Source organism: Cupressus sempervirens, chromosome 8, assembly GCF_028749045.1.
Source record: "Cupressus sempervirens isolate cs-2001-9-10 chromosome 8, ASM2874904v1, whole genome shotgun sequence".
Taxonomy (NCBI): Eukaryota; Viridiplantae; Streptophyta; class Pinopsida; order Cupressales; family Cupressaceae; genus Cupressus; species Cupressus sempervirens.
The window spans coordinates 567790535-567803986 of NC_143125.1; the positions used below are offsets into that span (position 1 = coordinate 567790535).

General features: G+C 35.6%; 1 protein-coding gene across 2 annotated transcripts in view; it reads right to left on the minus strand.

The window, feature by feature from the left end:
• Positions 1-732: 732 nt before the first annotated feature.
• PRT6 (proteolysis 6) overlaps positions 733-13452 on the minus strand; it is a 68418-nt gene continuing 55698 nt past the window's right edge. Inside the window, exon 18 of one of the 2 annotated variants that reach the window (XM_089798421.1) lies at positions 733-1154. The gene's annotated coding sequence lies outside the window, so the exon portion shown is untranslated. Of the gene's footprint in view, positions 1155-3403; positions 3806-13452 lie in introns of those variants that run through there. The other variant, XM_089798422.1, reaches the window with a different exon arrangement.

Below are 13452 nucleotides of genomic sequence, written 5' to 3' on the forward strand. Positions count from 1 at the left end.
GCCGAAGTTTAGATTCCGAGGAAACTCCTAATTAGATGTTCTGACACCCCTAAGATATCTGAAGATATATAATTATTTTTGTTTCTGTTCCTTGAGATGAATGGCATCATTGTTAAGTATGCCTAATTTTCATTGGCCTGAACCAATATTGGAATGCCCAGATGTCATACTTGCAAATAATAATCTGCCAAACTACTACTCTCAAAGAAAATTGATACAATAATATCCAGCAATACAATATCACACACCCTTAGTTTTAAAAAAATTAACATGTGATTTTGACTCTTGTACAATGCACAAGGTAATAGTAATTATTAATATAAGAACTGCAAAAGATATAAACTTCAAAAATAAGATTACTCATCCTGCACCAAGTCATAATTACATAGGCATTTGGTTATTCTTGGGGATAGAATTGATCTCAAATAGTGAAGCAGTGTGAATCCCAAATAACATGCACAAGGTAATAGTAATTATTAATATAAGAACTGCAAAAGATATAAACTTCAAAAATAAGATTACTCATCCTGCACCAAGTCATAATTACATAGGCATTTGGTTATTCTTGGGGAGAGAATTGATCTCAAATAGTGAAGCAGTGTGAATCCCAAATAACAGATCTGTAATATTTCATGCCAATAACATTTTATTTTGCAACAAAAATTTATAAGCCATGTCCAGAAGACAAACATAAGATCTAAAAGCACGGCCACATAATTTACAAAGAGAAAATGATGCCAACAATTAATACACATTTATTACGATACAGGAGCAGTTGTCAAGAATCTTTCATGATTGAAACATCTGGGACGTTAAATTATATTTAAGACACTTGTTATGAGCAATGGGAAAAAATATCTGTTGTTGCCCTTTTCAACAAAATCAATGTTCTCCAACTTGCCTATACAAAAAAATATAAAGGAGGCAAACAGGGGAGTTACAAAATCAAAAAAAAAATATACACTTCTCAGGTTACATACAGATCAGTTTGGTGAAAAGGATATTAAATATTATATACAAGCAGGCAGACATGGAAGCATTGAAGGCCTCTGGAAATAAGTGGATGATAATCATCTCAAATGTTGAAATGAAATTTATCATTACGGCTTTAGCCTTGTTGCAATATACAAAGTTCAGAAATCCACATAGAGAACCTGCAAGAATAAGAGCATGTCAAATAAGGACCAGAAATCACCTCCGTAAATCAAACAGCACCAAAATAAATATGAATGCGGAAGATAAATAACCAATTTTTAACTTCCACCACAAAAGGCGAAACTGTAAGGGTTCACATAGTATATCATTAAACCATAAATAACAATTATAGAGAAAACCGCATCCATCTTCAAACATGTTTTAACAACACTCAGTATAGTAAAAACATAACATAGACAATTAAGATGCACATAAATCATGCATATACCCCCAGCTCTAATCAAACCCTTTCAGTTCCAAAATATTGACCAAAATCATGTCTTTGAACAATTTGTAACTATGTTTACAATAGAGATACCCAAGCATTCTTATTTATTATCTGTCATCTGTATCAAAATCATGTCCTACCCAAGCATTCTTATTTCATATTGATTATTGTCTGCACCAAAAAAGTGACCTGTAAATAAACAGGAAACAGGTAGATGTGGCAAAGCAGACACTTGGAAAATTTTCTAAATTGTTTCCCAAAAGCTAGATTTTTGTTAAAAAATTTACAAGCCATACCCCTCCTACTGATTAATTCTGTAAGGATTACCCTGAAAGTGATATTGTTTAATTTATGGAAGAGAAAGCTGCTCCATAAGCAATAACACAAAAACAAATAAACTAGTCAAAATAGCAAGAAAAATAAAAGTAAGCAATCAAAAGAGAGAGCGTGGGCTTAGTTCCTTAGTTCTTTGAAAAGAGTCTTATAAACTTTGTATTAATTTGCATTGGAATGAATGCAGGCATGGAAACAAATAAAGTATTATTAATTACACTCATGGTGAACTCGTGAGTCATCCCACTGAAAGAACTACTCGTCGTTTCACTCATGCCAAGTCGTACCGAGACCACAACACAGATTAACAGCAAGTACTTAAACAAGCTACTCATAATTTATCTTGCATGGCATACCAGGAAAACTGCAACAGACTCACCAGGCAGGCAATCAAAAATGTTTTAAATACAAAGAAATTATGCCCTCTCAATCCATCCAACCATCCAACCATTCCTCACAGCATTTGCAACTTTGCTTGAGTGATTGAACAAAGTTTAAGGTGATATAAAGAGTGACATTCTGCAAATTTTGAAGTTCCAACTTTTCTATTTTCCAAGCATTTACAGAACATGTTTGCAAAAACTGCTCGATTCAGTTTTTGTGTCATGTTGTGCTGATCTTATATTATTTTTAAACAAAAATTTGCTGCTTTTTTACTACTAAGTGCAACATGTAATTTATTATTAGCGTCCTCTTCATGCATGGGATTCAAAGAGAAATATGTATCCAGTTTTTGTAGCCATGACCTTGCTGATGCAAGGCTTAACCCATCAAAATTTGGGAGTGTGATCTTTCCCAACTGATGTTGAATATCCTTCCCCCTGTACGCTTTCCTCCTATGCCCTCCTTTAGCCTTAGTCCACAATATTTAGTGAAAGATTCAGAACTCGGAGCATGTACTCAACATGCTCTTCATGCATGGGATTCAAAGAGAAATATGTATCCAGTTTTTGCAGCCATGACCTTGCTGATGCAAGGCTTGACCCATCAAAATTTGGGAGTGTGGTCTTTCCCAACTGATGTTGAATATCCTCCCCCCCAATACGCTTTCCTCCTATGCTCTCCTTTAGCCTTAGTCCACAATTTTTAGTGAAAATTCGTAACTCAAAGCATGGTACTCAACATGAAGGCAATCTATCTCACTAGTTTGATCAGGTCAGCTTTCACCAACATTGTGATTTGACTGAAACTCTTCCTCATGCAATTGACTTCCTTCTATTGCTCCCTTCACCCCTATTAGTTGTAGACTTATCCCCATTTTCATTCTGATTGAGGACTTTGAACAGCTGGGCCACTTCTTTTAATGCCTTAGACATGCTGACATAAAGCTCTTCCGACCTCCTAAAACAGGCCCTTCCTCTTCGTCACCTGCTTCACACACGGTGTCCTTTTTTCTCTCTATTGGTATCTTTTGCTCATCCATCAATTGCCATAGGTTGGCAGGACTTGGGCTCCAATACCACTGAAAGATACCCAATACCATTGAAAGATACCCAAGACCAAATTTGCAATCCCATAATGAACATATAGCAATAGTATCCTAACTTCATATATGTAACTAATAATATCACCAGTCAATTAAACATGCAGGTATATTGAGGAGAATATTGATCTATCTATCAACCCAGAATACTCTGCAAACATGAATAGAAATAATCAAGTCAAATTCATTAATGCTCAATACACGTGGTACATCAAAAAAACCATACTATGTTTGGCTCCAAGTGGCCTGTTACTATGGCATGTGTTATCAAGTTTGAGCTCCTGTATAAAAAGGTCAAGTCCTAATACACCTGCTGCTCTACAATTCCACAACTCCAGACACCTAATTTTGCCTCTTACAGCAGCTGTCTTTGTGTCTCATGGAACCTGCCTTCATTTCAATCAACAATCTCACAAAATGCCACTGCAACAATGTCAAGTCTGTCCTCTTATCACTCCCCTGCAGACTACAGTGAGAGGAGGTATCTTTTTGCAGATTCAAAAATATTTCCTATAAATCTGTCAAGCACTATGATTCTTCAACTTGATCCTGCTTCCTTCTAGTTTCTGCAAACAATATTATCAGGAACCTATGTCAACGTTTTATGGCCAATTGATAACACTTCCCATAACCATTAGATTGAACCTTACGTTAATATACTTTGTAATATCCCTAACCGGATTTTTCCTAAATTTTCCTTTCAGCAATATACTCAAAGATAAAACATTGCAGATAATTTCCAGTACAATCAAAAACCAGTAGAAATCCCAATAGAGATTTAGTCAACCTTCTTAGATATAACATTCAAAACTCAAATACAGGAAAATGGAATACAGTGCTATAATAAACCCAGAAGCTTCCCCACAGATAATAATCTGTTATTTCCAAAATAACATTCAAGATTCGAGCATATATAATGCATTACAAACCAGTAAGATAATAACCAGAAAACTCTTATAACTCCTTACAATACGTTATTGCATTATACAATAGCAATACAATAACCAGCACTACAAATCCAATCCTTAATACAGATTTACAATCAGATTGGAATACTAGAATAAAAACCTGTACGCGCACATGAAACACCCGAACTGATGTCTCCCTGGAAAATGGGTTTGCGTCCACTGTCTACCAGAACGAGGGGCTACATCCTCCAACTAGCTAAAAGATGAAGCTTTCTAAAAACTCTCACAAGAGAGAAAACTGAACTAAATCATAAATTAAGCATGCCCAACAATGAGTCACTTTCCCCTTTTAATACACAAACTAAGTCTCTTCGACTCCCCTCTAGCTTTCATCCTTTTCCCTTGTAGCTCTTCAAATTCCTTATGGCATTTTGTCCTCTTCCTTTTTGACCTTTTGCCCTCTTTATAACATTAAATTGACATTTTTATGATTTGAGTCTTCGTCTCATAGTCAATTTTAACATTATATAAAATAAATCTTCAATATCTCTAATGTCCCAAAAAGGGAACATTACAAATCTCCCTCCTTAAAATTGTTTGCCCTCAAGCAATCAGTACCAAGATCCCACACGAATCTGCAAGTAGCCTTGTAGTCCAAACTGAAAACAATTCCGGCCACACTGCACAGCAAGATGTCACTCTGCAATCTATCTCTCATCTAGATCCTTGGATCCCATATAACTCTCTGAAAAAACTCTACAACTATATACTGAACAACTCTGATCATCATTGATACCACTGAATCCAACCTCAAACCGAATAGAATCACAACAAGGTCCTCAACAAGCCAAAAATACATATGATCAACACCTAGATCCCAAATCTTGTTGTCATAACCAGCCACTATGATAAGATAAAAATGTATCAGTGAACTATGCATAACCCAGTAGATGGTGACAACCCGACCAAAATAGATGATGAAATACACAAGCCACTAAAAAACTGAAAGTAACACCCTGGGCGCATCAAATACCATACTATCATCATCAATCTAGATAACCTTTGGGTACATAGGTACCATGAATAAGAATGAAGCTGAAAAAAAGCATTCCCTATGGTCAACACATAACTCTCCTCAAAACTATACCAAAATCTGTCCAAAGGCTGATGTAAATAATCCAACCAACTCCTGTATGGTGTGAAATCAGGAAACCCAATGTGGACTGGTCCTATGATGCATAACTGTAGTCAATTCACCACTTCCATCTTGTGACCCATATCCATTGCTAGGAATCATACCAAGATTCCATATCCTGAAATCAAAATCATCTTCGTCGTGATAATCAAAAGGAGAGTCTTTGCTTATTTCAAAAAGAGGATTATTGGAGATCCAATCAGTGTCAACTTCAAACACAGGGTTATCAATCAGCTGAAAGTGATATGAAACTTGGGTACTTGATTGCATGGGGCAATTATCCAACGCATACATTTGCTGAATACTATCAAGTTCATCAATCAGTTCTAAAAAAAACTCTTGCCTCTCTTTATCCTCATGCTCTTGAGAGTGATTCATAGTCCTTGATTTTTTGCCTCCTGAAGAGAAAATCAAGCATCGTCTAATGCCTCATGAGTATCCTTACGCCCCCTTTTGAGCTCCATAATCTCATTCCTTTCTTTATCCAACTGATCAACATGAATTTCAGCAACCTTAAGAATGTTATCCCTGTCAGAAAGCAAATACAGATAATATGATTTCATAGTCTCAAGGGCTGTTATGATCACCTACAAATCAGCAACAAGCCACTCTCCTTCCACTTCCTTTTGAACCTTTCTGTAGAGATCTTCCACCAACTTGTGAGTGTTGTGATAACATACCAATGATGCCACAACCATATCATTACTAACCTTCAACTGATTCCTAAAGGCATGCAATTCATTATTGTTCTATTGAAGTGATTCATCATTTTGCAGTGTCATCTTAGATTGTTCCTCTGAATTCCGATCATGGACATAGGAAATATATGGTTCATCACACAATTTCCGATCTGCTCTTACCTCATGTGCAAACATCCTTATCAACCTGTTCGTTAACACTAACTTCCAATTCGCGAACATAAAAACTTGCACCTTGTGTAATATCTTCTACATGATAGCTGGAAGGTTGTAAATCAAAGGTAGATAACTGTTCTTCATTTTTAAGACTCTCTATTCGATGATCTTGGTTTGCCGTAAATTCTTCATACATACCTTTCCACTAGTCTTTTGCAAGGAGATCCTGAACCAATTCCAAATACTTTATTTTTACCTATCAGTCATATTTTGCTGCCCTAGATAAAAATCCAAGTAGTCATTGAATGATAAATCATTCTGGATTCGGGTAGGAAGTTCTTTATACTCTCCATAAATCTTGAGTATTTCTACTTTTATAACAGAATCTGAATTATAAACTAACTGCTCTTGTAGCTTCATAGTATCTTTCCTAGTTTTTTTTTTTTAGATCCCAATGCTGAATGTTGTTATCTTATTACTGCAAATCCAACAAACAGCTACATTCTGCCCCAAAATTGCCTTGATGAACCTTTGTAGATTGGCATGGGGTTATTTGTTTTTGCAACTACTTTGAATCATTAGGATCTTATCAATAAACAATTGCCAAAAGATTGTTGATCTCCAAACTCACAGTATTTTGCACACAACTGCTTTGTCACTAATGACATGATGCCAAATAATAATGCTATTAAAAAATGACTCTCCAGTTATGGATCTAGAACGACTTTCTAGACTAAGTCGTTTGATATAAAGTCGTTATTCTTATTGCAGCAATATGTCTGCAGTGTCATGTTAAACTTTACAAGAGTCCAAGCTAAGCCTTGCTCCAATTATTAATGCTGCTCAGAACGTAGTATTGGTAGCAATTGAACTTTATTTGACAACACAAGGTGGCTATAACTTTTAGTAGTTCATTCAAAATTTATGCCTACTGTATCCATGGCCCTTCTGGTATTAATATATTCTTGGGCATTACTGACACCGACCAAGTCATATGTATTGCTCTGGTTCAAATAATGCAGCATTCTAGGATCGCCTAGGTTATACTTCTCTACACCCTCTGGAGAAGCGCATAATTGATAAAAACAGTAATAGTTCCTCTCTGGATGTGTTATCTACACAACACCAGACCTCTCTAGAAGATAAGTCCTGATTGTGGCTCCAGATATTCTACCATTTTTGTCAAATTGGATTTCCACAAATTTACCAAACCGACTGTAAAGTTCTGACCCCTTAGTTTGCAAAGGAAGAGCAATCAAAATTCATTCGGTCCAAACTGCCACATCTGTCTTTACGACACATTCCGAAAGGCTAAGGTAATGATTTGAAATGTGTCCCCGCTTAGCTTATCCTTATAATCTCTGCCACGATTCAAGCAATTGAAGATGCACAGAGGCATCGATTCAAGAGTACGCCAGAATGAGTAATAGTCTCAACAACCATTCGAAGAACAACACTTGGACCCGACACGTTGATCTTCAAATTGAAACAAATATCATTTGAAACTTCAATGATGACCCTTGTGATGGCAAGAAACGGTTCTAGCAACTTCCTTTCAGTGAACGTATCATTCTTTTGCGAAGTCTAGAATTACCTGGGTGTTATAAAGAATAAATGTCTGCTCATGCCACATTCATGATTGTCGTTACACGTCTTTGCTTGCTAAGGTCGGGAGCAATAGGAATCACGGCAACTTGACACCTATTCACAACAACACAGGTTCCTAGCAAATTGTCTCTACTACAAGTTTCTCAAACTCTCTACCTTTCACAGTATGATTGCCATGTGTAGAGGCCCTGCTTAGTTAACCATCAACTGACAGTTACGTTCCAGATTTGCTCAATTCTTCTATTACGGCTATAGCAACACTCCAATATCAAATCCAGGCCGATGTCGTTGGAACACACTTGACCCACTAAATATAACAACACAGTCAGCCTCAACGAGTATAGGAGGTTTGTTAAATCACCATCCCGATCACCTAAGTATAGGAAGGCATGAGGAATCAACACCAGTTCATATCACGTGTACAGCATCATAACGAGAAGTAGCAGGTGTCCATTCAAATTTTTAGAACTCTTGAATATGCGAATTATTCGCCGAGAGAGGTTTAACGGCTCCTATGAATTTCCTTTATGGTATAAGTTTCCTTTTGATGGAAACATATATATTTCCCTAAGCTACTCAACTCTTCCTGTAAAAGCCAGAGAAATGCACTTCCGATACCAATCTCCATTCTTGTATAATTACGGGAGTTTGAATGTTCTTTCAGAATAACATCAATTTTCCGGCCAAGAAGCTGCAATAGTTCTTAACTTTGTAACGTACCTCCTCTTTAGGAAGGTCTACACTAGTTGTCTGCAATTTATGTAGCCATTTAAGAGTGCGTAACTGATCGTACATGACATTTGCACACCATTCTCTTCATCTTTCTTCCTTTGCCTCTTGGTCAATCTTCTCCTTGTATCTTTGATACTGAGGCTCTTCTGATTCAGATATTTCACCTTCCTCCTTCACTCGCTCAATCTTAAGATGTTTCTATAAATGTTCCCTATTGGGCTTAATTTTCTGCTTTGAATGATAAGACTTTCCGTGCCCTTCTTTGGAATCTCCAAATGAGGTTTTTGAGAGATCTTTCTCACCCCTAGCACTAGGCTTTTTAGTTGGTAGGATCTTTGTATTTGTTTCCTTCTCAAATTCAAATTCCTATATAGTTACATAACCTGCCTGTGGAGAAAAAGTGTTTGCAGTCTATAATGCTATATTTGAAGAGAAATGTCGATTCTGCAAAATAAGACTTCAATACAATGTCCCCTTTTTAATATTTTGGTTCTTAAATACTAGTTTAAAAGGGTTGGCTCCAGAATTCAAACGAAGTCCATTGTCAACAAAATATAGTATTGCTACTAACCAAGGTATTAGTCACCAAAAAATAGGAATTGTGTCACATCTTTGCACAAGTCTTTTATCAAAAAATATTCTAATTCTGTCAATGTTATTTATTGAGGTACTTTTCCGCAATGATAAGCTTGTAGATTTATCCAACCTGTTTAAAGAAATCCCCTTGAAAATTTGAAACCTTGTTATTGACTGAACATTCCGATTGTACCCAACAGGATGGCAGGCTCGTGGCTTTGATACCAATGTAATATTCCTAACCAAATTTTTGCTAAATTTTCCTTTCAGCAATATATTCAAAGATAAAATGTTGCAGATAATTTCAAGCACAATCGAAAACCAATAGAAATCCCAATAGAGATTTAGTCAACTCTTCTTAGATATAACATTCAAAACTCACATACAGGCAAATGGAATACAATGCTATAATAAAACCAGAAGCTTCTCTACAGATAATAATCCATTATTTCCAAAATAACATTCAAGATTCGAGCATATAATAATGCATTACAAACCAGTAAGATAATAACCAAAAAACTCTTATAACTCCTTACAATACGTTATTGCATTATACAACAGCAATACAATAACCAGCACTACGAATACAATCCTTAATACAGATTTACAATCAGATTGAAATACTAGATTAAAAACCTATAAGCGCACGTGAAATACCCGAACTGATGTCTCCTTGGACAATGGGTTTGTGTCTATTGTTTGCCAATACAAGGGGCTACGTCCTTCAACTAGCTGAAAGCTTAAGCTTTCTGAAAACTCTCACAAGAGAGAAAACTGAACTGAATTATAAATCAAGCATGCCCAACAATGAGCCACTTTCCCCTTTCAACTTCCTTATGGCATTTCGTCCTATTCCTCCTTGACCTTTTGCCCTCTTTATAACATTAAATTGACCTTTTAATGATTTGAGCCTTCATCTCATAGTCAATTTTAACATTATATAAAATATAAGTCTTCAATATTTCTAATGTCCCAAAAAGGTAACATTACATACTTAATGTCCAAGATTACTGCGAGGGGGGTGAATCAGCAATATATCATATTCAAACTTTAACCAACCTATCAACAAAGATCAACCAAAAAAGGTCTTCAATACTTTAATCATTTACCACATGCATCAATGTAAGCTTTTGAAACCATAGGTAAGACAGCTTATAAAAACATCCACACAAGTAACACAAAGTCACCAATTTTTTCACACGAAAAACCTTGTTCAAAGGGAAAACCCAAAGTGGGAAATAGTATCCACAAGTATTTGCACTTTTCTAAAGTGAAACCAATTAAAGGCACAATAATATCCTGTTAGGAGTCATCCAGTTAAAGAATTTGCCTTTAGCCTAGTTAGGAGCTCTGCCCTGTTAGGAGTAACCTTGTTGGAGAATTTATAACTCAAGTTAATTAGCCAGCCGATTAAGGGAATTAATCTTCAGACCTATCAGGATACTGCTCACCCTATTAATAGTAAACTGGCTAAGGGATTTAGACTTGAGAGGATTCAACAAGGAAAGTGATCTAGGTATAGCACTTCCCAATTGCTTGTACAGATCCAATTCAGTTCAACTTCTGCTTTAGATTGCAAGAATTCAACTATTCGCTTATAACACTTATAACTGCAATGATCACACTTATAACTGCAATACTCTGACAAATAAATACACTCCAATCTTTAGTGCGGCCATCACCTTAACCAATATGTTTTACACTTGAATTTCACCTAAGTCCCGCCAAAACATATTACCAAACCCTAATCCATCATTAACCAAATCCACACAATCACCAATTTGAACCGCACATTGATTCAACAAAGAACATATGGCTTTTTGCACTCTTCACAATGAACATGCATGAGTTCAAGAAATTTGATCACAATGACCAATGTATGACCAATTCACCATAACCCATTTATGTCACATCATTGTCACATCACCACTTTACATCGCAAAAGATCTACCGAAGTTGGCCCGAACAATAACAGTTGAGGATCAAACATAAACTGCTGTAAGTGTTCTTGTACTTTCTCCTGAACATACTTCAATCAATCCAAAACATGCCTTCCTGCAAACCAAATCATGCACCACTGTAACACTGATCTCATAACTGAGTATAGATCATTAATCATAAATTACAGCATTTGGATCATCATAGGTTCAATAAACCAATCAAACCATTCACTATTTGTCACCAACTGTTCAACCTGGTTACACTATCACACTTAATCTATCATAACTTTCTCCATACTAGTGTGCAGTACATGAAATCATACATACGTCATCTTGAGACATCTACGAGTCTCTCATACCAACCACACACTCCAATTCAACACACAAAGCAACCACAGTATACTCTTCATAAACTAGAATAGCGCTCTCAGTAAACTGTCAACCAACAACGTTCAAGTTGATATCAATGACAGAATAATAACTAATCAAATACGCACTGAAACATCTCTACAGCACAATCTGCATCAACTGTGCCATCACGTTATACTTTCCAACGATTAATTTGCTAGACTCTAGAATAATTAGCCAATATTAAAATCCTACCTCATTTTATTTAATTAACTCAAAACCCTATTACTTTATTCTTAACACTTGCAATTATAAGTGTTAATCCAATATGCCAAAGAAACACAAAAGAAACCATTATTACTATCATTGCACCATATCATTATCTATGCAGCATTAAGCTTCTTTCCTAAAATAATCAAACCTTCCACTTGGTAAACAACAATACCATGTGGCTTATAATATTATTATTAGCAAACATTTAAAAATAACAGAAATTATATGAAACCTTATTCTGCAACAATTTTTTCACAAACAAGCATTCATATCTTACCAGTGAAACCTAGGGACTCGCATTCACCCCCCTCCCCCGACACACAAACCTCAGAGTGCCTGTCCCCACGCCTCCACCTCCCGCATTTCACAACCATGCCACTACCAAAACAAGCACTTGAATTTTTATTTGAATTTTGTTTTTAGAATGTTGCTGTTGGGTATGTACTATAGTACTATGTAGAATGTTCAACAATTCTGGTTTGTGTTGCAAATTTTCTATGTTCAAGTATTTCAATTTGGTATGTTATCCTGAAACATCATTTCATAACTAGCATTTCAAGTTCTATATGTATTATATACAGCACCCCCACACCTAAGCATCCCATCATCGGCATCCCTCTGTAATCCCAAAATGAGGCCCTTCATCTCCTTGTCCGGACATTCATCCCAATGTCCGAACATACCCCGCCACCAATGTTACACTGAACTTTACAATTCCATCATTAAACACTCAGAAATATAATCTGCTATTTCAACTATAAAGATACCTCAAATGTACAGATAATCTTATTACTAGAAATTTGTCTCTAATGGAGATGTCATATATCATTGATCAATTCATAAGCATCCCTCATTTCCTCCATCGAGTCTCCTTATAAAGAACTCAAAAAATAATTTATAAAATTAGGCCAACATGTAACCTATAAATTAATTTATTTTTTTGGAAACTTTTATTTAATAAAGACATATAATAATATTTTATTATTTCACTATTAATTAAATTAATTAATATCAAGTAATCATTGAAATATTTCAGGCAAGAGCCTAGAACACAACGGTAAATTGTGAGCTTCCTATGTGGGAGGTCTTGGGTTTGAATCTACTCAAGATTAATACTTAATTATAATAATTAATCACAACAAATAATAATATTAATGAATCTTGGCTTCAGCCTCTTATCGGTCAAAAAAAATCATTGAAATATTTCCTTTATTTATAATAAGAATTAATTTAATTAATGTCACCTTAAATAGTGGGGCCATTCCATGGGATGGTTGGTGGAATCCAAGAACTGAAGGGATCCTTATTAATGGAATCAATTATGCATAGATATTAAAACACAATAGAATGAGTCATATAATAACAGCAAAGCATAATTACATAAGTACACACACACACACACACATACATACATACATACATACATATACATATATATATATATAGAGAGAGAGAGAGAGATGAGTTATTGTGCCTAAGTATTCCAAGCACCTTGTAAACTCTGTGGGCTTCCTCTTCAATAATTTTGGCATCAACTATGAAGTTGAATGCTTCCTTGAATGGATTGGTTCTTCTTCTTCATATTTTGATAATCTCTTTTAGGCCCTTTGTCCCCCCGTCCCAAAAACTCATCTCAGCGTCCTGACATACCCTAGCTCCAGTGTTACATTCAATTTCACAATTCCCTCATTAAACATTCACAACAGTAAACTCGTATTTCCCAAATCAGATATAAAGATACCTCAAATGTACAAATAATCTTATAACTACAAATTTGTC